Source organism: Pogona vitticeps, chromosome 8 (genome assembly GCF_051106095.1).
Source record: "Pogona vitticeps strain Pit_001003342236 chromosome 8, PviZW2.1, whole genome shotgun sequence".
In the NCBI taxonomy this organism is placed as follows: domain Eukaryota; kingdom Metazoa; phylum Chordata; class Lepidosauria; order Squamata; family Agamidae; genus Pogona; species Pogona vitticeps.
Window position 1 is genome coordinate 10,929,301 of NC_135790.1, and position 27,894 is coordinate 10,957,194.

General features: G+C 43.6%; 1 long non-coding RNA gene across 1 annotated transcript in view; it reads left to right on the forward strand.

Annotated features, from left to right (window-relative positions):
- The first annotated feature begins 23,371 nt into the window (after positions 1–23,371).
- The window catches only part of LOC144584183 (uncharacterized), a 218,017-nt gene continuing 213,494 nt past the window's right edge, over positions 23,372–27,894 (forward strand). The window contains exon 1 of the long non-coding RNA XR_013538279.1: positions 23,372–23,481. This is a non-coding gene — a long non-coding RNA (uncharacterized LOC144584183). The remainder of the gene's footprint in view (positions 23,482–27,894) is intronic.

Here is a 27,894-nt window from a genome sequence, read left to right on the forward strand (position 1 = left end):
AAGGCTTTCATGGCCGGGATCCGATGGTTATTGTAGGTTTTTTGGGCTGTTTGGCCGTGTTCTTAAGGTTTTTCTTCCTAACATTTTGCCATTTCTGACTCTTGTCCTTTGAAGATGCCGGCCACAGAGACTGGTGAAATGTTAGGAAGAAAAAACCTTAAGAACCCGGCCAAACAGCCTGAAAAACCTAACTATCAGACATGGAAAAGTTGTGTTATTTTTTTTTTTGGGGGGGGGGAGAGCAGTTTCTAAAATACACCAAATTCTGGGAGTTTTTATCAGTGGTGGATCTTTGGGGTTAACACAAAAGTGGGGGAACCACGTAGAGATTCTTCATTTCATTTTCGGAGTCTTCTGTGGTTTTATGATACAGAGCCTTCAAAATATACAAGATTCAGGATTCTGAAAGAGAGGTTAATGCAACTTGATTTCTAATCATTTTGTATTACCTCTGTTTGACCCCTGTGTGCAAAATCATCACATTTGATATTCCAACAAATAATAGAATTGCAAGTGTCATGCATGTGCCTTTTTGTTATCTGCACAATAACTTTTTCTATCACAGGTTATCTGCGTTTGGGTAGAATTTGTACAGGAGATATGTGGGTTCAAAAAGTTGCATAAACATTCTGCTCACAAAATGGGTGGGGAGCAGAGATTTGCAACATTGTTCATACAGAGAAATAAGAGTTTTTACCCCTAGAGTAGTTAAAACTAGTTCAAATCATGGGGATAACAATGCAAATACCTAACAGTTCACACATCTCTGTGTCAATCATATGGCCTTTACAACTTGTGAAACAGGGTTGAGATAAACAGCACAGTCTCAAATCAAAAGTGCAGACTACAAAACGGGTTTTCATTGTAGTGGTTTTAAATATTTGTTCAAATAGCCATCCTGGATTTTTACTTAATCTCAATGCAGGTGTCAGCTGTTTTGAAAATGCCGCACACACCAAATGTTGGGAGAGTTACCTTTTTGGCCTACATCTCCCAGCAACGCATGGATCTGGAAGCTGCGCACATGCACAGGCGAATTTCAAAGTGCAGGTGTTCATCACGGTAGTCCCTATTACCTGCTCCCAAGAACAGTCCAAAACCTCGGGCAGCTGCATGGATTCGTATCCACAAGGTCTAGCAATTTTCATCTATTCCCAGAATATTTTTTTAAAAAAATAAAGCTGATGTTTTCATTGCCCATTCATCACCAAATCACTTTTCAAACAACTTTTGGTCCTAACAGGGATAGCTCACAGCAATTTATTGCTGCTGGGAAAAATTAAATCCCCCCCCAGCTAAACTTTAAGGGAATAGAGATGCTTGAGCAGATGCCATGGTATGCTAACCAGGAAGTCTTGACACATCAGCTCCGTAAGCCTTGGTTCCACTGCTGCCTGGCATGCATTATTAGGAAGCAAGAGTTCATCCTAGAGCAGAAAATAGCATCTGCTCAGAATCTTACATTGTACTAAATATCCCCATTAATGTATAGAAACCTAATGGTGCAATACAAGTGCCTGAGGTGAAAAGTACTTGAGAATAATATCTCACTTGCAGTGGCTGCAAAGAAACATCAGGAAGCATGATGTCACAATGTGAGAACACAAGCGATCAAAATGATCAGAATTTTTATAGGATGTAAAATGATCGACCTGGCAGATCATCCACTCTCCTTTCATCGGATAAAATAACAGCTAGCCTCACCACCACCAAGAGCTCAGCTCCGTCTGTCTCTCCCCCTCTTCCTCCCCATAGATGAAATTGACTAACACTGATATAAAGTGTTCCTGCCTCTCTCGCTGCTGATCTTTTAGGCAATTATTTGGGCGTAATGAACACGAATGCATGACATTTAAAAAACAGAAACTCTTGCTGTCAGCAGGAAACCGATGCAATTCCCTGGCCCCTTGGAGAATAAGCTTAGCTTGAAATAATGTTCATTTTAGCACAGTTGTAAATTACAAGTGTGTTAGGGTCCTGGGGGGAATTATTACCATTTGGAGGGAGGTTATAGGCCTTGAGCTCTGGCTGCCGCATCTGGTGTGCACTCTACAAAGTGGCCGCACAGCCAAGTTTGGAAGGAAAGGGAAAAGGCCCTTTATGGACCATCTCTGGTGGCTTATAATGCCGACATTCCGCAGACACAGACAAATAGAGCAGAAAAGAGGTCAGATTTTTTTTTTGAAAAATCAGCTTTCCTTAGTTGCTTCCTGTGGTCAATTCAATGTGGCTAAGGCACGGTGACAAAGGCAGGCAGGCAGGCAGGCAGGTAGGTTAGGTAGGTAGGTAGGCAGGCAGGCAGGCAGGCAGGCAGGCAGGCAGGCAGGCAGGCAGGTAGGTAGGTAGGTAGGTAGGTAGGCAGGTAGGTAGTTAGGCATGGAGACATGGAGGCAGGAAAGCAAGCAGACAAGAATAGGGTGGATTTCTTCCATTGCAGTTCCTTACTCCCATATGAGTTCACTTTGCTCTGTTTTCCACCCCTCCCAAATCCCAGTTAAGCAAAGAAATTCTGATCTTCATTAAGGGAATGTTAAAGTATGTTCAGTTTGATGATGCTTTAAGTGTTTTCAGATCGCACCTATCTTTTCTTCATCTATATTGCTAATGTGCACATGCACATTTATAAAACATGGGGTGGGGGAGGAGTTAGTCAATGTCGCTATTCACATCACTGGGGAAACTGTGTGCTAATCCAGACTGCATATCCTATGCACATACTTCCATGGGGAGTTTGTAGGTAACTACAAACCATGAAAGGGACATGGTGGTGCTGTGGGCTAAACCGCAGAAGCCTGTGCTGCAGGGTTAGAAGACCAGCACTCATAAGATCGAATCCACGTGACGGAGTGAGCGCCCGTCGCTTGTCCCAGCTCCCGCCAACCTAGCGGTTCGAAAGCATGCAAATGCAAGTAGATCAATAGGGACCACCTCGGTGGGAAGGTAACAGTGTTCCGTGTCTAAGTCGCACTGGCCATGTGACCATGGAAGATTGTCTTCGGACAAAACGCTGGCTCTATGGCTTGGAAACAGGGATGAGCACCGCCCCCTAAAGTCGAACGCGACTGGACAAAAATTGTCAAGGGGAACCTTTACCTTTACTTACAAACCATGAACCACCACAAACCCCTGGAAAAAGGAACCGGCTCATGGTTTGTTTCTACCTGCTCCTGAGGGCTCCCCCTCGGGTGCCTGCTTAGAGGGGTGGCCGGCTCCTAGCAGTGAAGGAGGGTCCCATGTCTCTGAGGATGCTGGCACAGCAGCAGCAGAAGTGGTGGCGGCAGGGGCAGGAGTGCAGAGGCAATGGGGGCAGTGGGAAGGGGAGGGGAGGGCATCCCCTTTTGCCAAAGGAAATAAATGAAATGCCGGCGGGAAGAAAGTTTGGCATTTCATTTTGCTTTAGCAAAATGGGATCCCTGAATTGGGTCACGAAACAAACCACAAAACAGCTTGGTTCGTCAGATTTGTTCCGCACCCACCTCTTGAACAGACACATGGGGTACTGTGTACAAAATCCATTAAAAACAAGCAACAGACCTAGGAACATAAAACCATCTTTGAGATATCAGGACTTTGATCCACCTAATCCAAAAATCTTTTTTCTCACACTGGCCAAGATGGCCAACGCAGATACGTTTCAGAAGCTCACAAGTAGGGCAAGATGGCAAAATCCCCTTCTCCAGAAGCGGGTATTCACAGCAGAGCATAGACATGTGGCTTTTTGGTATGACCCCTCCCAGCATCCCTGAGCCAGGACATCTACCATAATGGCTGGGGAATTTAGGAAGTAGTAAGTGGAAGAACAAGTTGAACTATTGGATAGCTCAGTGGTTGAGGCCAGAGGTTGGGAGTTTGATTCCTCGTTGTGCCTCTGTCTGTTATAAAGCACTCAACCAGACTTTGCAGATGTAAAGTCATGCCCTATAAACAAAGATGGGCATGACCCACCAGTCTGGTGGTTTGCGCCAGATCAGAGGATGACTGAACAGGTATTCTGTGGTTTGGTGTCCAACCCCTTCTGGCAGGTGCCCACTCAGAGTTAGTGTCTGGAAGAGGTGGGGCAGGGAAGCCAAGGCAACACCTGCTGGAGGGGCCATTCACCAAAGGAGTGCAAACCGCCAAACGAATGCTTCATGCCCATCTGTACTCAAACCACATAAATTTCAGTATTTGCTTACAGATATTTTGGAAAAGGTTGGCTAAGCCCCTTCAGAAAACAAACACGATGCCTAGCTCAGTTCATAAATCTAGACAGAAAATGGGACTGTTTGCCATCTGCTAAAGTTTATTTAGTATCATTATATCCTGCCTTCCACCCCAGTGTAGGCCTTAAATATATCTGCTAACAATGATAACATGAAGTATTCCAATAAAGCAAGCAAGAAAAAACAAACAACAATAACAACAAAAGCCCAGAACAAGTGCCATTTAACTGCCACCAAAAGCTCGTGGTGGGTGGGGCAGAAACGTTTCAGATTGGCTTCTAAAAATCAGCAATGTAAACACCTGGCAAAGACCACTGTATAGAATATTAAGATTTAAATCACATTTAGAGGTGTGTGTTTTTTCCCTTCAGCTGCAGATAGACATGGAAATGGAATGAGATAGATTTATGCACTAATGACACCAACAGGAAATTTGTCCCCCCCAGTATCAGAGCCGTCCTCTTTGGTGCCAATCTTGTCTTTTCTTGCTCTGTCTCAGCTGCTTCCTCTCTTACCAAGGAAAGAGTTCAGCATACAAGCTCCTACTGAATTTACAGCCAAAGACAGATTTAGCCACTTTTGTATAAGCATCCTGTCCACTCTCCAGTATATACTGACCTTCAGTTCACAGGTTCAGCACCTGTAGAGATGGGAAAATTGCCTTTGCGTGGACTACAACTCCTAGAATCCTATAGCTAGCATGCCATATTGGTTGGGAAATCTGGGAGTTGTAGTCCAAAAGGGGAAAAAAAAAGGATATTTACAAAACTCTGGCCACTGCAATATACAGGGCTGCATTATATCCTACCCCTGCCCCAACCCTGTATAGAAGGAAGCAGGGCTATTCTTGCATCTGGTCCTAATAGTCATCTCCATTGCTTCATTTCCCCTTCCACTGCCAATATAAATTGGATTGGGTTATTTATTACTTCAGTACATCATGCGAAAGGTTGAACTGGAGGAATCCCAAACCGGAATTAAGATTGCCAGAAGAAATATCAACAACCTCAGATATGCAGATGATTCCACTCTGATGGCAGAAACTGAGGAGGAATTAAAGAACTCTTAATGAGGGTGAAAGAGGAGAGCGCAAAAATGGTCTGAAGCTCAACCTAAAAAAAACCAAAACCTTAAGATCATGGCCACTGGTCCCATCACTTCCTGGCAAATAGAAGGGGAAGATACGGAGGCAGTGACAGGTTTTACTTTCTTGGGCTCCATGATCACTGCACATGGTGACAGCAGCCATGAAATTAAAAGACGCCTGCTTCTTGGGAGGAAAGTGATGATGAACCTAGACAGCATCTTAAAAAGCAGAGACATCACCTTGCCAACAAAGGTCTGCATCATCAAAGCTATGGTTTTTCCTGTCGTGATGTACGGAAGTGAGAGCTGGACCATAAAGAAGGCTGACCACCGAAGAATTGATGCTTTTGAATTGTGGTGCTGGAGGAGACTCTTGATAGTCCTCTGGACTGCAAAGAGAACAAACCTATCCATTCTGAAGGAAATCAACCCTGAGTGCTCACTGGAAGGACAGATCTGAAGCTGAGGCTCCAATACTCTGGCCATCTCATGAGAAGAGAAGACTCCCTGGAAAAGACGCTGATGTTGGGAAAGTGTGAAGGCAAGAGGAGAAGGTGATGACAGAGGATGAGATGGTTGGACAGTGTCATCGAAGCTACCAACATGACTTTGACCCAACTCTGGGAGGCAGTGGAAGACAGGAGGGCTTGGTGTGCTATTGATAGATAGGAGGTTCTGATATAACATATACAAAGTACTGGCTTTACAATTTAAGACAACACATGCTATTTGATTCACATGTACTTAGCATTCATAATCAGCATTTTACACAAGTAATCATGCCTTGTACCTATAATTGAAATATGAGTTCTCACTATTATGATATTCTATATGCATTTTTGTATTGGTATTTATATGTATTCTCTATAGCCAATGTATTTCGTATCCTCATTTCTCTCTTGGTGCTCCTGACCCATCCCGCTTGGCACATTCCTACATCATCACACAGATAACATTCACAGCGCTTCAGGCAAAAGACTGCAACAAGTTTCAAAATACACAATGGTTCGCACATTCACAAACCCTGGGATGCAAGTTGGATATTTTTCTCACGTCTACCACCGCCAGTGGGATGGCCCAGCGGGCACACATGGAGTTCAGGAGGCCAATGAGGGGATGCTGTGCTTTATTGTTCTTTGTATAAATTGCTTTTACCCATTAATGAGGGGGTTCGTTCCGTTTTTAGGAACGACGCCCAGTCATATGTATGTTTGAATAAAATTGGCTTATACATAGACTGATTGATGCACTATTTTATCTGTTTTTCCTGCTGGAGAATTAAAACCTAAAATTGGGTGGTAACACTATGGCCCATGGGGTCATGAAGAGTTGGACAAAACTTAACGACTAAACAACAACAATTTATTACTTCTTGATTAATGAGATAAATTTTTATCCCAACTTGCTTGGTGGCATACATGGTGTTTGTTCTTCCACACAACCCAGTTTCACTTTCAGGTATGATATTTATTTCTCAACCCTTTCTTTTCCCTTCTAACTCTTTCCAATCATAACCATAAACTATACAAGATTTGTATTTTCCTTGTCTTATTCTCTTATCCTCTAACACAAGGCTGGTCCTAGCTGCCTAAACTGCTTCTCTCTAACTGATATCCCTAACTGAAGTTCCTAACTCTAACTCATATCCTTAACTCATCCCTAACTGATCTTTAACTGACTTCCACCTCTTCTGTTCTCCCACTGGTTGTTAAATCAGGGTTCCATTGTGATGGACAGGAGTGGTTCCTGACCTGTCCGTCACACATGGCTCTCTGGTTCCATGTTTTAGCCTCCTGCAGAGGTTGATGGGCACACAGGGCATCCAGTAATTTCCATGACTCAGTGCAGACTAAGGATCAGCCAAGTTCCAGTGAATCTTCCAACCACTATCTTGCATCACACAGGCCGTTGTGGCTCTGTTCCAGGCCTTGCTTTCATCCATGTTGCAACACTTTGCCTCCCACTCATGTAAAAATCAAGGGTGTTTTGCTTTGTGACTGAAATTACTTGGGAAAACATAATTGGCTCACAATATGTTACCAACAGATCGAAATATATGTCAGCAGCCGCCATGGATGAAGTGGCAGGCTGTGCATCACAGAGGGCTGGAACGTTCATGAAGATTGATTTATATGTATGTGCACAAAAACACTCTGGAAGAAGGCTGTGGGAGGGATCCCAACCCTAAAGAATTGCAACACCGAGCAACACCCACAGCTCAGTTTCCAAACATTCGTTTTGTATGCTGAAGATCCCAGCTTCAGTCTCCTTCGTTGCTCATTACAGGGGATCAGGAAGTCAGTGGCGAGAAAAAACTTACAACCGAGACGCAGGAGAGCCACTGTGAAAGCTGTGCTAGAGGGCCTAGTAGGTGTGGCCTGGTATAAAGATACTTCCTCCATTGTAACTCAGCCGAGTCACAGACACTGGGAACAACTAGTTACAAACAAGTAATTGTATGCAATTGTGGTTCCTTGCCCCAATAGCTCAGGTGCAACCATGAAGGGCTTTTGCAGTATTATTTCTACTGGGCATTCTGCTATTACTTTAGTTACTTTGGGGGTAACTAGCATTCAGTTACTTACAGGGTGTGGCCTCACTACATGATGGTGGACGAGTGTCATCACATGGTTCAAAAGCCGCACCTCACGCTGCCGCCTCATGCTGTGCTGTGACGGATGAAGCAAATACAGTATGAGGTACAGTAGCTATAATTCTGTTTCTTACCACAGGCCAGAGACTTGAAGTATACAGATTAAAAAAAAATTAAATATAGCATTTGTGAAAGGGGAAAGTAAAGTGCTACTTATAAAATTATTATTTTAATGTTGATACAATAGTATTGGAGGCCTTGGAACTATAATGGCAACAAATTATTTGTTTAAACTAATTTTCCAAGGTCTGCTAATAACAACCCCAGAAAGACAAATTTGGGACACGACTGAGATAGATTTTTGCCTCAAAAAGGAGAGCAAAAGGACAGTTATTTTTCAGAAAGGGATTGCAAAAAAATTCCAGGGCTGTATAAAGTACAGTATGTGGAAACAGCTGGAGGGCAGGTTACGTAAGCCTCCTAGCGCAGCGGTTAAGCTGCAGCACTATAGCCAAAAACTCTGTTCACGACCCAGGTTCAATCCCAGGCAGCCAGTTCAAGGTCGGCTCAGACTTCTATCTTCCCGAGGTTGGTAAATTAAATACCCAGCTTGCTAGTGAGGGGCGGCAGACAATGGGTAGCCTGCATAATGACATTGTAAACTGCCCAGAGCATCCTTTAAGGTTTAAGCATTATGGGGCAGTACCCTAGCAGCATACAGTGGTGCCTCGCATAGCGACGTTAATCCATGCAGCAAAAATTGCTGCTAAGCGATTTTGTCGCTATGTGATTTTAAAAAGCCCATAGAAATGCATTAAAACCTGTATAATGCGTTCCTATGGGCAAAAAACTGACCTTAAAGCAAAGATCCTCCATACGGCGGCCATTTTCATTGCCTCTTAAGCAAGGAATCCGTCCCTAAACACAGCGGGCGGCCATTTTTTTACCCGGCGGCCATTTTGGAACTGCCAATCAGCTGTTTTAAAATCGTCACTTTGCGATGATCGGTAAGTGAAACAGGGACCCAATCATCGCAAAGCGAAAAAACCCCATTTAAAACATTGCAATGCGATTGCTTTTGCGATTGCAAAATTTTCATCGCTATGCAGTTTCGTCGCTAAACGGAGCGCCCGTTAAGCGAGGCACCACTGTTTTCACTTCCTAATCACAAATGTGAAAAACCGTGAACCCAAGTAGGGTTTTTTTGTGCGGCCAACCAGGGAGTGAGACCACAGGTGTGAAGCGGGCTTGGAGGGCCCTTCGGTAATCTTCGAAGAAAAATCAAACAAGGAAAAGGTTCAGAGCCTCCTTTGCTTTGTCACTCGCCAGCTTCTGCCAAGGGGTTTCTTTCCTTCTGTTTCTCCATTATGTCCGGAGCTCTCTATCCGGTGCCAAATTGAGTTGTAGATGTGAATTATTTAGAGGCATCAGTGGAATATTGTTGTATCACCAGCAGAAACTCTCCACTTGCGGCCTTGGGGGCTGCCTCAGTTACACACTCCATCACGGTTCTTGCTCATGAATAATGTACAAGCAGAATTACTCGGCATGTAGAGAATTCATACCCTGAGAAAACAAGGTTGCTCCAAAATTAATTTTCCGTACTAAAAGAGTGACAGAAAATCAATTAATCGCGTATTATTCTATACCGAGACAGAGTAAGGGAAACAGAGGGAATGGCTGTAGCTATACATCAGCAAATGCCATATTGGCAGAGTGCTTTGCAGAGCTGTGACTTAGAGCCAGCAACAAAATACATTTATTCCAGCCAAACCTCAGACTGTGGAGTTCACAACGTAGCCAGCTGAGCTTTCATTTCCCCATTTGGCTGTCTGACTGTGTGCAACAGTGGCTGAGGTTAGTGCCAGAAATGGGTTTTATGCCTCACTCTTTTTGGTGTTTTGACTTAAATACCGCCCCTTAGCGCTAAAGCACTCCCTGAGCAATTTACTACATAATTATTCAAACAACGCTTTGCCCCCTAGCAAGCTGGGTAGTCATTTTACCAGCCTTGGAAGGGTGGAAGGCCGAATCAACCTTGAGCCATCGTATCCCTATTGGGATCAAACTCAGGTCGTGAGCACCGTCTTCGCTGCAGGACTGCAGTTTAACCTCTGTGCCAAAGGGCTCGCTGCCTTCCCTCTCTTACCACTAGTGGGCTCCAGTGATGTGGTACAGCCACGGCTCACAGGGTTAAAGTACCAAGACCTTTTAATGAGCAGGAATTTTACACCAACTCTGTAAATTTTTCATACCAGTTGCATCTTTCCCTTACTTGTGCTCTTTCTACAGGTCTATTGATTTGTATTTTTGGACTATAGGTATAAGAATTTCCCAGGTAGCATAGGAGATTTAACACAATGCACAAATCCAGTTATCTCTATGGTCTATGCCTTCTATTCCCCCTCCCCTCAAAAGGGAGCCGCCTTGTATTTAATTACCATACTTTTCGCTCCATAAGACGCACCAAATTTTTAGGAGAAGAAAACAGGAAAAAATCTGTTTTCTTCTCCTAAAAATTGGTGAGTCTTATGGAGAGGTCCGTCTTATGGAACACACCCTAGGACCCTTTGGAGGCTCACCCTGCCCCCCCTGGAGGCCAGAGGGGGCGAAATCGCCACCTTCAGGGACTCTTCTGAAGCTTCCCAAACCTCAAAAGAGTCCCAAAAAGTGGCGATTTCACCCCCTCTGGCCCAGCGGGGGGGGGGTAGGGTGAGCCTCCAAAGGGTCCTAGGGTGTGTTCCAGGACCCTTTAGAGACTCACCCTCCCCCCCCCCCTGGTGTCAGAGGGGGCGAAATTGCCACCTTCCGGGACTCTTCTGATGCTTCCCAAGCCTCAAAAGAATCCCAGAAGGTAGCAATTTTGCCCCCTCTGGCCTCCGGGGGGAGCAGGGTGAGTCTCTAAAGGAGCCTGGAACACACCCTAGGACCCTTTGGAGGCCTCACCGGGCCAGAGGGGGCGAAATCACCACCTTCTGGGACTCTTTTGAGGCTTGGGAAGCTTCAGAAGAGTCCCAGAAGGTGGCGATTTCGCCCTCTGACCCATGGGGGGGGGCAGGGTGAGTCTCTAAAGGGTCCTGGAACACCCCCTAGGCCCTTTAGAGACTCACCCTGCCTCCCCAGGGGTCAGAGGGGGCGAAATCACCACCTTCTGGGAGTCTTCTGAAGCTTCCCAAGCCTCAAAAGACTCCCAGGAGGTGGTGATTTCACCTGCGCTGGCCCCGTGGGGGGGTGGGGGGAGCGTCGCAAGGGCCCGAGTGAGCCTTCCAGGACCCTTGCAACGCTCCCCCACCTGGAAGCTGGCAATTTCGCCCGCACTGGCCTCGTGGGGGGTGGGGGAAGCATTGCAAGGGTCCTGGAAGGCTCACTCGGACCCTTGCGACACTCCCCCCCACGGGCCCAGTGGGGGCAAAATCATGACCTTCACTCTATAAGATGCACAGACCCCCCCACACACACTTTTTTTTGGGTGAAGTGCATCTTATGGAGCAAAAAATACGGTGTTTTGGGAGTTTTATTTCTGATCCCTTTCCTTATGATTCACAGTCTGAAATTCGGTATTTATATTGTCTAAAATGAACTGCATTTGGGGATAATGAGGAGCCAACAATGTTATACTAAAAAATAATGTCATGACGACAAATTTGTTGCTGTTGTTGTTAAATGAAGAACTGAGGAAATAACCATATGGGGGTGATGCCCACTTTTATAAATCCACAAGCAACCAGGACACTAGATGCTACTTTTAGTCCCTTGCTCCACCCTCCACTACCTCAGGAATCACACTTTTTTGAATGGATTGTGCCCAGACCTACTTCCTGTTCAGATCTTGCTAGCCAAGGAAGGGTAGCCATCAAGGATCTGGGAGGATCCCTTGGCCCTTGTTGGGCCACATTATGCCACATTTTCAAAATAAGAAGCGATGTTTGGCTCATTTTTTGGGGGTGGGGGAGTGGTATTTCATTCCTGGAACAAGTCATATGGAAATTAAAATAGTGAATTAAGTTCACCAGAGGGATTTGTATGCCAGTCACTTTTTTCCTAATGGGGCAGAGTCTAGCTATTGGAGGAGTTGGAGGACTGTACATGGCCTAAAGTCTACATTTTGTCCAAGACAAGTCTGATACTTTGATGGTCTTTGCCCTACTTCCAAAGGCCATTCAGGTTAACCATGCCTGAAATGTGACAATTCACAACTTTATCTGAAACAGGACAGTTAGAAATCAGCCACCATCTGTCAGTCTTAAGAGCCAGGAGATTGTTTGATCTTTTGGATAAATATAGATTTGAAGAACAGAATTGTCCTACAACAGGTTTCCAGTAGTTCAAGATGCATCTCAGCAGTTGAGATGTGTGAAAAAGGGCACATTGTCAAGGCAGTGTGTGATGCCTTAGTGCCCATGACTGCTCTCCATTCACATATTTAAATTCTAGAAGCTCTGGAGAAGTCAAACCTTATTGAATTATACATTTAGCACCTCAGGGTAAAAATGTCAATGAAGATTCTCCGAAGAACAAGAAATAATGGCCAAAGAAGGACAGAGATTAACCATGGATAGGTGCTAAGGAAAAAAAGATAATCAAGGAAAGTACCTGTTCAATTGGATCATGGGCAAAATATGGCTAACATTTCTAGTAGAGATATTATTGCTCCAAGAATGCCATGGCCAGCATGCCCTGCTTCGACTGATGTTATTTTGTTGCATGGATTTTTAAAAATTACAAGCATGGAATACAAGCACAAGAGTAAGTGATACCTTTACAGACCATTAAAAAAATATCATCATACAATCTTCTAGCTTTCGTGGATCAGGACCACTTCATCAGGCATGTCCCATTGTGGAGAACTTAGAATACAAAAGTTTGTGGAAAAATGGATTTTGCCAGGAAAGTCACGCTTAGATGTAAAGTCTAAAGCGTCTTGGCAAAATGGATGTTGCCAGGTATGTTTTTCTTACATGTAAGTAAGGAAAGATGCAGGCTACATTAGAGTTGTTTTAAACTTACACCTGAGACAGCTGTGGATTGAATATCACTAACCAGTTCTTCAAACAAAGAAGCACAGGTCATGAACACACCCACCTTCCCATTTGGCCTTGCTTTGAAATTGACATGTTTCTGTTTGGCTGGGCTGTGTGTGACATTTCAGACTTTACATCTAAGAGTAAGTTTCCTGGCAAAATCCATCTGGCCGTGAACATTTGGATTTTCTTCACAGCAATACACACCAGTCAAAGTGGTCTTGATCCATGAAAGCTAGCAGATCGTATAATGATTTTTAAAGTTATTTCTAAAGGTATCGCCTACTCCTGTATTTTTATTTTGTAATGACCACATGACTCTGTTTTACTTCAATGGAATTATGAAAATATCAAACACAGGATAAATTTTTAATATATCCCCTTTCATGAATCAGCCAGACCTTCTGCACTTGCTGAAGGTGTATTGCTTTTTAAAAGAAAAAGGATGCTCCCTTTGTTCAGATTGTTGCAGAGATAATTTCTGAAAATGGCAGAAATAGTTGAGGGGAGTTTTCCTTGTCTTCCTCTTATTCTGAACATAAGAATCCTCATGGGACATTGAAATTCATCATCAATATGTCTTGGGTCAGCACAGCTTAAATCAAGGAGAATCAAGGGACTTAATGAGTAGTCTTTGCATCTTTGGATGCAAACAGGAACACTGGTGTGATACAAAACAAATTCTTGTTCATGTCAACAGGAAGCAATAACTGATTTGCAGTGCTGTCATACTGCCATTAGAACACACACCTATTAGCCCCCCCACACACACCCCGATCGCAAATTGGCCAGGCCTACAGCCTACATGCCCCCCTAGATAGCAGCTCTCCGGCAAACGTTGGCATTGTGGTGTAGTAACAGTGACAGTGTTTGGCAGTCCAGTAATGTTCTACCATCAAAAGGAGTAGGTGTTTGCAAGTGTCTGAACGAGTAGATTTGTCAACCCGGCTGTCCTCCTGCCAGCACAGCTCAGAGAAGGCCCTTTCATCCTTTGCAGCTCACCAAGTGAATCGTTTACCATCTGCAGGGAGATGAGAGTGGAGCTCCCCTCTCTGTGAGCCAAGGCAGAAGAGTGCTCAGAGCTGAGGCAAGCAGCGTCCAGGCAAGTATGGAAATGTTTAAGAGTCCTCGGCTGAATCTCCCAGCTCAGCAGACATGAAAGAAAAGAGGCTGTGAATGATTTATGGCACACTGAGCAACTTGACAAGTCATACTGTTTGAAACTGGTGTCCTTTGGCTTCATCCCTGACAAGGGGATCACTTAGATTAATGGGATGAGGGAGGAGCAGATTTATAGCCATGCCGTGCCAAGTCCCTCTTGCTGTAAAGGCCTGTTTCTCTCTTCCTCCCTCCCATCCGCAGCACTGCCAAACCACCAGATGTGGAGCAAGAGGGACGTTGCTTTAGAAGGTACAGCTGAGATGCCACGCTTTTGAGCAAGCAGCCATTTACTGACTCATGAATACTGAGCAAGTCCTGAGAAAGGCTTTACCAAGTGTCTACGGGCTGGCTGGCATTAAAGTTGTGCATTGTTTTCCTCACCTGGCTTGGCTTTGGTTTATTCACACTGTTGGATCAGAATTTGATAAAACAGACAATCTCAATTTTTTGCAAGTCAGAATTTTTAGTTGATTTTTGGTTAAAATGTACTGACATTTTGAAATGCATTAATTTGGATTTATATACCCCCCTTTGAATGCAAGCATTACTTTGGGTGGTTTACAGATCAAAAACATAAACCCACAAGACCCCCCATAACAACAGATGTAAAAAAATGGCAATACACAAACAATAATTAGATCATGAATATAAACAACCCTATAATGTCTTAAATTCATACACAAAAATTATTAGCATCCAGGAGATTAAGTTGTTAAAGGCAGCTCTAAATAACCAGAATCATAGTCTGGATTTCGAGCTAATAGATCCACCACTGACATGGTATTCTCCCTTAGTTGCAGGAGAAATGCGGGGAACAACAACAGCCATTCTTTGTGGCCTTCATAGATCTTGCAAAGGCCTTTGATCTGGTTAGGAGGGATGACCTTTTTAAAATACTTCCCAAGATTGGATGTCCACCTCGACTCCTTGACATCATCAGGTCCTTTCATGAGGGAATGAAAGACACTGTAGTTTTTGATGGCTCAACATCAGATCCCTTTGACATTCGAAGCGGAGTGAAACAGGGCTGTGACCTCGCGCTGACCCTGTTTGGGATCTTTTTTGCTGTCATGCTGAAGCACGCCTTTGGAACTGCAACAGAAGGTGTCTATCTCCAGACTAAATCAGACAGAAAGCTGTTTAACCTCTCTATATTGAGAGCAAGGACCAAAGTCCAACTGAAATGCATGCGGGACTTCCTCTTCGCCGATGATGCAGCCATTGTTGCCCACTCTGCTGAAGACCTCCAACAACTCATGAATCGTTTCAGCAAGGCCTGCCAAGACTTTGGACAAACAATCAGCTTGAAGAAAATACAAGTTCAGCCTGGAGGCAGGCATTGCATCACGGCCTCTCCCAATTTGAAGAAATCCTTGTTCAGCAGGCCGAGGCAAAGAGGCAGTCATGAAAGCAGCAAAATCAGGGAGCTGGACAGGGGGCAGATTGGATATGTCTTCAGTGTGGAAGGGATTGTCACTCTCGAATTGGCCTTCTCTGCCACACTAGACGCTGTTCCAAGTCCTCCATACAGAGCATGTTATCATAGTCTCTCGAGACTGAAGGATGCCTAATAAAAAAAATAACCCCATCTTTAGGAATTTCCTGCACATAAGAAGGGAAGGAGCCTGGTGTGTCTCCATTGGTAACTTGTTCCAGACGCAGATATGGAAAAGTACTGTATTGAAATGTGGATCAAACTGAAACTGACCGCTTTCTCCAGCCAGGCCAAAGCCTTGAGTGACTATTGACTCTAAAGGATGTGTTTTTGACTTCTTGTATCCTCAACCATATAGGACTGAATGCTGGTGTCCATACAACACAGGGATGAAGTTTGTGTCAGCACAGTGAAAGAGGAACAAAAAAAAAACTTACTAGTTGGCTTGTTTTTACACCATCACTAAATAGTGGAGCATTTTGTTCTATCTTGGTCCAGTGCAGGATCTGCTTCTGCGGACCCTAGTACTGTGTTGTTTTGTGCTTCTCTGTGCATTTTGTGGGTGGGTGTCATTTGTAGGCAATGTCTCCACTCACCCATATCCTGTGAATGGGTAAAGCAAGAAGGTTCTACCCAGCCTAGTACTGTACTGAGACTGTCAGCAGCTCTCACAGAGTAGGATGTTTTCCTCATCTCCTACAGATCTTTTTTTTTTTTTGCTGGAGATGCTTGCATTTGAACCTGAGACCTTCTGAATAGAACGTGCTTACAGTTCCACAGTACTACAGTTATTCCATTCTTGGGTCTTGTCATTTTAGTCACTAAAAAGTTCAGAAGGAATTATCAGGAAAGCAGATCCTTGAGCTCAGAGCTCTCAAATCCCACCATATACCGCTTTTTGGCACTTTGGGGATTTAAAAAGCTGAAAAACACTCACTGGGAAAATGAAAGCAATACTGTAACAGAAGAACCAGGAAACCCAAAGCAGAAGGAGATTTACAGTTCAAGCTCCCATGAAAAGACACTGCTGTCCTGGAAACCACGATTGCAGAGCTTCTGGGAGGAAAAGTCTCTGTCCTTGTAATCAGCAGTCACTTTGGGAGGGAAGAATATTAATGACCAGAGAGAGATTGCTATTTGCATTGTTTGATTTTCAGGTGGTATGGATGTGGATTGGAACTTCTTTTCTTTGCTTTTAGGCAGCTGCCAATCTCAATCCAATCAACTGACTGCTTGTATGTTTAAAATCTGTGCAGGAAAATGGTGGCTGGCAGAAGGAATGACTTATTCAAATGATGTTCAATTAATGTATAGAATTTTGTCCAGGAGATTTGATCACTGATAACATTTTAGGGTGCAGTTACACTGCTGATTTGTATCTGTTTCAGCTCCAATGTATTCTAAATCGATTTACAGTCATGTGGTTTTTGTATTGCTTTGCACCTTCACTTTGAAAATTATTAGTCCAATATAAAGTAAGGGCTTAGAACTGCTTCAGAAAATTACACATGAGGTTTTAAATCAAATTCTTCAGTTTTCAGGCATCTTTTAGAATGCCTGCATTTCTCTCTCTCTTTTAAAAAAATAAGTTGTAAGTGACATATCAGTAGTCATGCTGTGCTAAAATCACAATTAAAAAAATGTTTCAGACGGATGGCACTACCCCTACCATCCAAAACCTGCATTAACCAGCATATTTGCAGACCATGTTTTCAATGCTGTGTAGTATTTCTTCCATTTTCAGGCATCCTTTGGAATGCCTCTATTTCTTTCTCTTTAAAAAATGTAAGTGGCATGTCACTACAGTGGTGCAGAGCTAAAAGTTTTTTAAAATAATAATAAATTATTTTGGACAGACAGCAGTATCCCTGCTGTCTGAAATCCGCAAGGACCCACAAAAGCAGTATTTAATACAACAGGGGTGTTCACATTGCCTGAAACAATTCATAAAGAATTGATTTCAGAAGTGTGTTAAATTTAAAAGCCCCTGCTGGCTTCTTAAAAAAAAATACAAAACAAAACCAACAACAACTGAGTTTGCAATCAAAAAGAAGCCAGCTGCACTGTGTGTCATGTAGCGGGGATATTTTAAAAATCGATTTTAATTATGCAAAACCTGATTCAACAGCAGTTCTTCTTGTCGCCATAACCCTGCCTCTAGTTGATTTCAAAAGGAAGTGAGATGATACCATGGCTATCGATGGCTACTCCACACTAGTCATTAAAGTCAAATAAAACTTCAGAATCCCCATAGAAGCTGAGGGATTCTGGGAGCTGTCCTAGGAAATGAATCAAAATGAAATGAAATGAGAGACAGGAAAAAAAATTTCCAGGGTCCACACCACTGTGTAACAGTGAACCTTCAAGTGTCTGAGCTGACATTTTGTATCAGATTGTTTTGCACTGACTAATTTCTAATTTATGGGGGGAAAAACACCCTTTGCTTCCCTCAGCAGATTATGTATCCATATATATCTCCATAATATATATCCATAATTTTTCAAGGAGCAACAACAGATCCACCTAGCAGTAGCATCTATACAAGAAGACACCACCGCTTAAATTGCAGAGGCTTCTGTTGTATGGAAATATTTAAGGCAATTTGTTTAGTCTACTTATGGGCAATTCTGGATGGAGGGAGCGTATGCTGTGCTTGGGACATGAAGACAGCTTCCCTGCATAAATCCAAGGAATGTTTTGATGCACACATTGTGTACATTTAGAAAATAGACAGAAACAAGCCTACAGACAGATAGTTAGAAAGACATATACCATGTGGTGTTTTTAGATGTATATAAATAAACAGGGTTGTGTTTAAAGTAGTAAGTGTCTCAAAGTGAGAGAAGCGCTAGCGGCTTTGGCGAAGAAGACAGTGCTGGAATCAGAAATGTAAACTGTTTAGGAAAAGAAAATGGCCCTGTCAAATGCACGGAAAAGGTGGCTTTGGAGAATAAACATCCTTTGGAGAACTAATCACTTTAAAGCTCGCATACTGTAAATGGGCTCTTGGGCAAGTATCAAGGACAGCCGTGCTCAGAGACTCCACTGCTGGGTAAGAAACAATTTGTGGTCCAGGCAATCAAGGAGGGAGATCTCCAGCAGAAAGTTCTGTAATTCCATTCCTGGAGAAGGGAGGGAGTTGGTCACAGGGATATCAGTGAGCCATGGCCTGGTTCTTGACTTGTAAATATCACGGGCAACATGTCACCTGACACAATCTCAATTTTTTTCTGATAGAAATTGACTTCTCTTGGGGATACCGGGATTTTGGCCCCCATTCCCTCTCCAGAGGACACAGTCCTTGGCTTAAGATGGTGAATGCTTGCTAACATTTTGTCTGTGTGAATGTCTGGCCTCAACGAGTCCTGGTCCAATCCTGCCCACGAGGACAAGGGGATAGCATAAAAAGTGACAGTGTGCACCGCAACAGTGATTGTTGCCACTGGGGTCTAATTCCTTGTATTCCCAAGAGAAGTTATTTGCATCCATGTCTATCACAGCTCAGTAGGTTGCTATTATAAAAGAATTGTTACTGGTATTTACTATGATTTGTCTTCCCAAATACCTTTTAGATTTAGCCAAATACCTTGACGGCATTACTTATAGTGATTTTTAAAATAATGGGTTTTTGTTTTGCTGGGTTTCATTACTTCACCTTTCCTTTTTTTAAAAGACGTATAAAATTGTAAGAAAAGGGGTTGATTCTTTTTTTAAAAGCCTGCACCAAAACCCTTCCGTAAGCATCTTTGCCCACAAAAGGCAGTGAGTAAAACTAGCAAGTAAAGGTTGTTTGTTATGCATAAGCAGGAACAGTAGCAACTGTACAAGTCATTGTTTTCATAAAAAGTGTTAGTATGCCGTTGCTAACCCCACAAAAACAATGTATTACAGGCAGTGTTCCTAGTTGTAAGGTATTATTTCCAAGCTTCACACTCTCAAAACTGGATTTGAAAATCTTTGGATTCAACTAGGTTGGTGATGCCTCTTCCTTTCCTTTCCTTTTCCTTTCCTTTCCTTTCTGGACAGTCCTGCCATCATTGCTGACAAAGCAGTAGACAAAGTGTTACAGGTCCTCTCCATGCTGGGAGCAGCTGTACCTACCTAATGAATTTAGTCAGTACAAAAGGCATGGCACCTTTCTTTGAAATGTTAGAAAGTTGCACTACCTCCAGGTTGCTTAACCATCTCTCTTTTTGGGGGGTTAGATGGGATTTGAAAACTAGGGTAATATTCAGCCTTAGTTCATTTAATGAAACAAATGGTATAGAGCAGTGATGGCGAACCTATGGCACGCGTTCCACATTTGGCACGTGAAGCCCTTTCTTCTGGCATGCGAGTGAGTGGCCCACTCGCCCTCCCTTGTGGAAACAAACCTTTTGAAGTGGCTGCAACTGGAATTCCCCCTTTCTCTTCCTGTTCTGGGTCTTTTAACTTCCTGTCCGTCCCCATGATTCCCCCTTTAACTTCCTGTCCGTCCCCATGATTCCCCCTGAAACTGCCACTTCCTGTTCCGGTTCTGGTCTTCTGGGTGGCACAGCAGCCACTGATTTCTTCCCCACCCCCTCATTTTGGGCACTCAAGCCGAAAAAGGTTTGCCTCCACTGGTATAGAGCAGTGTTCCCCCCCTTTTTTTAAATTTGTGACCCTCCTTTATAATAGCCAACCATTTACTATCCCACTCCGAAAGGTCAAGAAAGAAATTATTTGGCACATATAGGGCACCCTCCAGAAAACACTTTGTGACCCCCTTGGGGGTCATGATGACCCCCAGGTTGGGAAACACTGGTATATAGAGACTATGTGTACAGTCAGATGGCGAAACAGTTTGTTCATGGGACTGCTTCTGGTACAGTTTGGTGCAAGCTACTTTCTGGATATCAAATAGTGCACAGGAGATAGTGAGCAAATCTGACCCTGGAACTTTTTTTTTTGGTCTAGGGACAATACTACTCTTTTTGGGGAGCTGGATGGAATGAACCCTGTAGGATGGAAGAGTCACTTTAAAGGAGATCATTCCCAATGAATCCTTTCTCACCGCCTGATTGCATTCTGTAATTACACCTGAAAGCACCTTCATCTTGGTGAGATGTTGATTAAGGCAGTCTTTCACATTTGAGAAATCAGACTCCAACCATCCCGTATTCATTCCCGGGTGACCAAGCTCGAAGCAAAACAAACTGATTTGCATAGTCTACACCCACGCACAATTAGCCTTTAACTATTGTTTAAATATTCTAATTATAGACTTTCTATAACATCTATTTTGTACTTTAATGCAAACACTATAAAAGCAAGTGTTGAGGGACATGTAAGCACAGAGGACATTGAAGTTTTATTTTTTTTAAAAAAACTGCATGTATTACAAGTCTAAGGAACACTGTCCTAAGTATGTAGTTGTTTGCACAGCTCCCTGCTCCGACTTCGATATTAATCTAGTAGCTTTTATACTATAATAACTCTCTGTGTGTTTGGTCCCATTTAAAGCATTTCCAAATTACTAACCTCAGTCTGAGTAGGAAACATGCTGAACAAATGTTACTTCATGGTCAATATATTACAGTTGGTGGCTCTTATTTACTCTGAGATCTATAGCTTCATTCCAACCAGCCTCCTGTCACTTGGGTCTCTCTCTCTCTCTCTTTACCACTTTGATTTGTTCACTTCTTCGGTGAATCCCTTTTGCAGCTTGTTGACTTATCACTCATCCCAGTGTGTTTCTCATCCTCTCTTCTCCTGACAGCTCCTCCTAATGTACTTATTCATTCAATTTAAATGAATTGAACGCTGGCCTATGACAGCCGATAAGTGACTCACACAAGAACAAACAGAAAAGCAGCTTTGCAAATAGTCAAATGCCAAGCTGGAATGGAAAATGGGCCTTCCGGCATCAACCAACCTTAGATGTCTAATATTTATAGCCAATTGATGTCATTAGAAAGTAAATAAGCCCTCTTATGCTGCATTACCAAAGATTAACGGCAAGCAATGGAGTTTAAATAGCACAGATAAGTGCAGATGGAAATAAACCTGTTTCAGGCTGGAATTATTTGTTGGACCTCCTCACAGCTTTTAAGATAATGGATCTCTGTATATCTATATTGAATCTAGCCATAAAAGCTTTAAGGCATTTTCTGGCAGAAGCAAACTCAGAGGTAACCCTCTGTTATCTTCAAAATGATTTCACAGGATTCCTGCTATACTCAAAACATTAGAATATGTGTTGATGGAGGGGTGTTGGGTGAAAAAGGCGGTAATTCGTCCACTCCTTAAAAAGCCTAACTTGGACCCAAGGCTGGTGGTTAACTACCAACCAGTGGTGAACCTCCCTTATTTGGGCAAAGTGTTGAAGCAGGTTGTGGCTGGGCAACTCCAGGCACTGCTGGATGAAACGGATTTTCTGGATCCATTTTAATTGGGTTTCAGGCCAGGTTTTGGTACGGAGACTGTCTTGGTCGCCCTATACGATGACCTTTGCCGGGAGAGAGATGGTGGAGTGTGACTCTGTTGATACTCCTAGACCTCTCAGCGGCTTTTGACACCATCGACCATGGTGTCCTTCTGGATAGGCTGGCTGGGTTGGGATTTGGGCACACCGTTTTACAGTGGTTCTGCTCCTTCCTGGCTGACCGTGTCCAGCGGGTGGTGCTGGGGGACAGTTGCTCTGCCCCATGGTGTTTATGCCATGGGGTTCCTCAGGGCTCAATACTGGCCCCCATGCTGTTCAACATCTACATGAAACCGCTGGTAGAGGTCATCAGGAGATTGGACTGAAGAGTCAGCAATATGCTGATGATACTCAACTCTACCTCTCGTTTTCCACCAATCCAGCTGAGGCAGTTTCTGTGTTGAACTCGTGTCTGGACCTGATAATGGACTGGATGAGAGTTAAAAAATTGAAACTCAATCCAGACAAGACGGAAGTGCTGTTAGTGGGTGCTTCGCTGGACAGGCTGGAGGGCCATTTCCCTGCCCTGTATGGGGTTACCCCTAAGGGACATGGTCCACAGCCTAGGGGTACTCCTGGACCCCAGTCTAACTCTGGAAGCCCAGGTGGACTCGGTGGCCAGGGGCACCTTCCTTCAGCTACAGAAATTATACCAGCTACGGCCCTACCTGGATGAGTGGAGTCTCATGACAGTTACATATGCACTGGTAACATCTTGTATAGATTACTGCAATGCGCTCTACATGGGGCTGCCTTTGAAGACGGTCCAGTGACTGCAACTGGTCCAGAATCAAGCTGCTCGGCTGGTGAGTGGTGGGGCCGCTAGGGAACATATCCAGTTGATTCTGTTTAAGCTACATTGGCTACCAGTTGCTGCCCGGGCCCAATTCAAAGTACTTGTTTTGACCTATAAAGCCCTAAACAGCTTGGGCCCTGGATACCTGAAGGACCGCCTCCTTCCATATGAACCTATCCGGCAGTTAAGATCTAGCCAGGGGGCCCTTTTGAAAGAGCCGTCCCTCAAGGAGGTAAGAGGGATGACTTGTAGACAAAGGGCCTTTTCGGCAGCTGCCCCCAGACTATGGAATGCCCTCCCGACTGAGATTTGTCTGGCACCGACAATGATGACATTTCGGTGCCAGGTCAAAACCTTCCTGTTCCAGAAGGCTTTTAATTGAAATAATAGTAGCTGTGGGTTCGATGGCAATTTTTATATATATTTTAATTGCATTTTATTTGTTCTGAATTTTTATTGTATTTTAAATGTTGTAAGCCGCCCAGAGACCTTCAGGTAGTGTGGGTGGCATATAAATAAAATAAAATAAAATAAATAAATACATAAAAGTTATCTTCATTTCTTGTATTAATTTTCTCAGTTCCAGGATGTATAACATTCTGTAAGGACAATGCTCAATTGAGGTCAGTGATTATGCTTTGCAAAATAAATAAATAAATAAATAAATAAATAAATAAATAAATAAATAAATAAATAAATAAATAAATAAATAAATAAATAAATAAATAAATAAATCAGGAAGGTACAGTATATGCTGGAAATTTTCACAGTAGTGAATTTTGCCCTCTGCTAAAAAACATTTTGTGACGGGAACCAAAGTCTCTTTTACTCATGATGGGACTCCATTTTCTCTGCAGAAGAGAGGATCTCAATCTTTGGCCCACCAGGTGTTTTGGACTTCAGCTCCCAGAAAGCCCAGCTAATGCTCTGGGACTCTGGGCACTGAAGTCCAAAAACATTTGGAGGGCCTCAGCTTGCAAACCACTGCTGTGGACAGATTTCCAGTCCGTGTCAATCACAGATACCTACACAAGAGTCTTACTGGATGTTCTACAACTAACAGAACCCCATCATCTAGCACTGTGAAGGGGAGCTTCTTCGGTGATGGCACCTACCCTTAAAAACCTTCTCCCATGTGTAATTTGAAAAGAAGAAACTGTCCTAGAACAATGTCTGTGTTGGTCCCCCTCGACATCTTAGCTGCCTTTGATACCGTTGACCATGGTATCCTCCTGAGGAAGCTCTCTGAGCTGGGAATTGGTGGCCTGGTGTTGGCCTGGCTCCGATCCTTCTTGGAGGACCGCTCTCAGAGAGTTCAGCTTGGGGAGAGGGATTTGGCCCAGTGGAGCCTCAATTGTGGAGTTCCGCAGGGCTCAATTATCTCCCCAATGCTGTTTAATATCTATATGAGGCCGCTGGGTGAGGTTATCAGGGGGTGTGGAGCATCATGCCATCAATATGCTGATGAGACTCCGCTCTACATCTCATTTTTTCCAACTACAGTGGATGCTGTTCTGTCCCTTCAGTGCTGTCTGGCGTCTGTACTGCAATGGATGCAGGAAAACAGGCTGAGGCTGAACCCCTACACAACGGAGGTCCCGAGGGTTGGTGGACCCACCGTCAGCAGTTTGGGAAACTCCCTCGCTTTGGGGGGGTGACTCTCACTGTGAAGAGTGAGGTTCGCAGCTTGGGGATACATCTGGACCCGGCGCTCACCATGGAAACTCAGGTGGCGTCAGTGGTCCACACCGACTATTTCCATCCCTGGCGGATTGCCCGGCTGTGTCCCTTTCTTGATGTGGGGGCACACACCACCTTGGTCCATGCGCTCGTAATCTCGAGATTAGACCACTGTAATGCGCTCTACGTGGGGATACCTTTGAGATTGATGTGGAAACTCCAAATGGTGCAGAATGCAGCAGCCAGACTTCTTAGTGGGGTTAGGAAACATCAACATATTACTCCCACTCTGGCTGCCCGTTCAGTTCCGCGTTGATTTCAAAGTTCTAATGATCACATACAAAACCCTAAATGATTTAGGACCTTGATACTTGGCCGAACGCCTCCTCCCACCTAGATCTACTCGTATCACCTGATCTAGCCAGGAGGGGCAACTGAGGAGCCTAATGCCGAGGGAGGCTTGGAAAGAAAAACAAGACATCAGGCCTTCTTGGCAGTCTCTGGAACAAACTCCCACCCGAGATCCGTTTGGCTCCCTCGCTGGGCATTTTTTAAAACCAACTCAAGACCTGGTTATATAGACAGGCCTTCCCTCCAGGCATTACTTAACTTACCTCTTCTCTTCCTCTATTTCTAACTATCGTCTATTGTGTAGATTTTGCAAATTGTCATTATATATTAATTGTTTTTACTCTGTGTTTTGTGCACAGAGTAGACTATGTCTAAATGGGTGGCATATAAGTTTAAGAAACAAACAAACAAACAAACTTTTAAAAGTGCAATTATACACTCAGACATTCCCTGGATGGTTGTGATTTCCCCACCCTCTATTTGCATATGTTCCCCATGCATCTTGCATACAAATGGAACCACGGGCCCAAAACGTATCCTTTTCAAAGGATAATTCTGCTGGGTTCAAGTGTCCCTTCAAAAAGGTTCAAAGATGCCTTATTCCTGATGTCAAATTATGGGCTGGAATTGGTAAGCACAAAGCCAATCATTTTGGTCTGCAATAGAGTCCCCTTCTATTCAGCACTGGTTGAGGCTTCTTCTGGAGTACTGTGCCTAGTTTTGAACTCCACACTTTAAGAAGGATGCCAACAAACCGACGCAAGTTCAGAGGAGGGCAACAGGGATGATCAGGGGACTAGAATCAAATCCCTATGAGGATAGACTGAAAGAACTGTGCATGTTTAGCCTTGAGAAAAGAAGACTGAGGGGAGACTTTTCAAATACCTAAAGGACAGTCATACAGAAGAGGGGCAGGATCTGTTCTTGATCATCCCAGAATGCAGGACACGTAACAGTGAAAACCAGTTTTAGGCTGAATATCAGGAAAAAAAATTCTTAACTGTTGGAGCAGTACAACAATGGAACCAATGACCTCTGGAAATGGTGAGTTCTCCAACACTGGAGGTGTTCAAGAGAAGATTGGAGAGCCATCTGTCAGATCAGCTTTAATTTGGATTCCTGCAGTGAGCAGGGGGTTGTACTCAATGGTCTGATAGGGCCCTTCCAGCGGATTCTCTGGTGGTGGGTTTTGCTGTTCTTATTGTTTAAAAAAATCCCTCTCAGTCACTAACAGAAAACGTGCCTGAAGAGAAAGGTCTTTGCCTGCTTATCGAAGGACAATAAAGATAGTGCTATCCTGGCTTCCCATGGGAGGCATGGGAAATATTGGAGCAGTAACAGAGAAGACCTTCTCCTGTGTCCTTACCAAATGTACCTCTGATGATGGTGGGACCAAAGAGAAAGGCCTCCCCTGCTTATCATAAAACCTGGACAGGCTCATAAAGGGAAATCCAGTCTTTGAGACAGCTTGGTCTCAAGCTCTTTAGGGCCATATAGATGAAAACAGCACTTTCAATTGTTGGAGATTTGTTTGAAACCTCACATGCTACCTCTAGTTTCTGTGGAGACTTTTCTGGGATGAGGTGATTGTATATCTGTCCAGTACTAACCAATCGTACTTCCCAGCATTTGAATTCAAAGAGACCCCTGCCTCTCTGATGATTTTTCTTTTCCCCTCTCTTTTGTTGGTTGGAAGAAGTTGTTTGTTCACTGTTGATTTGTTCAGTTGGTTGCTAAGTACCGTATTTTTCCATTTATAACCCGCCCCCATTTATAAGACACCCCCCCCAATTTTCTAACCCCCAAATTAAGAAAACGTAGCTTTGAGGATTTAACCTCTGAGCTCAGAACACTGGACATTTTGTCTCTGTTGAATCTTGAGCTTACAGGCTTCACCTCCAAGGAGGTGTGTTCCAATTGGTTTGCTGACATCAGTTCCATAAGGCATCTGATTGGAAGAAGCGAAGTCTCCTGACAGTATGAAACTGTCCCTAATTTTTAGGGTAATGATTTTCGGAAAAAGTAGCGTCTTATAGATGGAAAAATACATTATGTGTGCATCAATGAAAGCAGTATACACAATTATGCAATTTCAACTGCTAAGTAAAGATTTCTTTTTTTTTTTACTCTTTCTCCTACAAATATCTCAGAGTGAATTATTGAGACCTTAAGTGCCAGTTAATGAGAAAGGGATGGACTATCTGGGAAACTTGTATCTATTGTCCTCTGTGGGTCTTTATACAGTGGTGCCCCGCTTGACAATGATAATGCGTTCCAGCAAAATCGCTGTAGTGCGAAATCATCGTCAAACGAAAGTAAAAAAAAACCATTGAAATGCATTGAAAACTGGTCATACCTCATTGTCCAGCGAAGATTGCCCATAGAGAACCGCCAGTCAGTTATTAAAAATCACTGTAATGCGAAGCTTCCGTCAGGAAAGCAGCCATTTGAGAAGGGAGGGAAGCCATTTTGCAGAACCGGAAAGCAGCCATTTTGAGAAGGGAGCGAAGCCATTTTGTGGAGGGAAGCCATTTTGCAGAACCGGAAAGCAGCCATTTTGAGAAGGCAGGGAAGCCATTTTGCGGAGCCGGAAAAAACAGGCTCCTAATCAATGTAAAGCGGATCGCAAAATGTCATCATCAAGCGATTTTGATGTCATGCGGGGTAAGCGTCTAGCGGGGAACCACTCTACTCCTATTGTGTACAAAATATAATTTTATCAGAAATTCAAAACTCTGCAACATGAATTATGCTATAACAGGGTTGCTATGTGATCCCTGTTATGTAGCTAGCCCCAGTTAATAAACTGGCTGCAGTGTCTGTACCTGCTGAAGTTGCTGAATGAGAAACATGAGAGCAGTAATCATGCCTGAATAGATGGCCTGTAAATACATAGTATTGGAAATAGTAAAGATTGGGTTTTTAGATTTCTTGGACTGGATATCTTATAATTCTTCATTTTAGGGAGTTCGACCTGACAGACAGTCATCTCAGACGCCTACATGTGGCTCATCTGGGAGAAAGTCCTCTCATGAAAGAGTTTGAGGTTCAGCAAAGTCTACCTCTATCTAGACCTCTGGTTTCTGCCATCGTGCTAGCTGGGAGCTTTCTTTCTGAGCAGGAC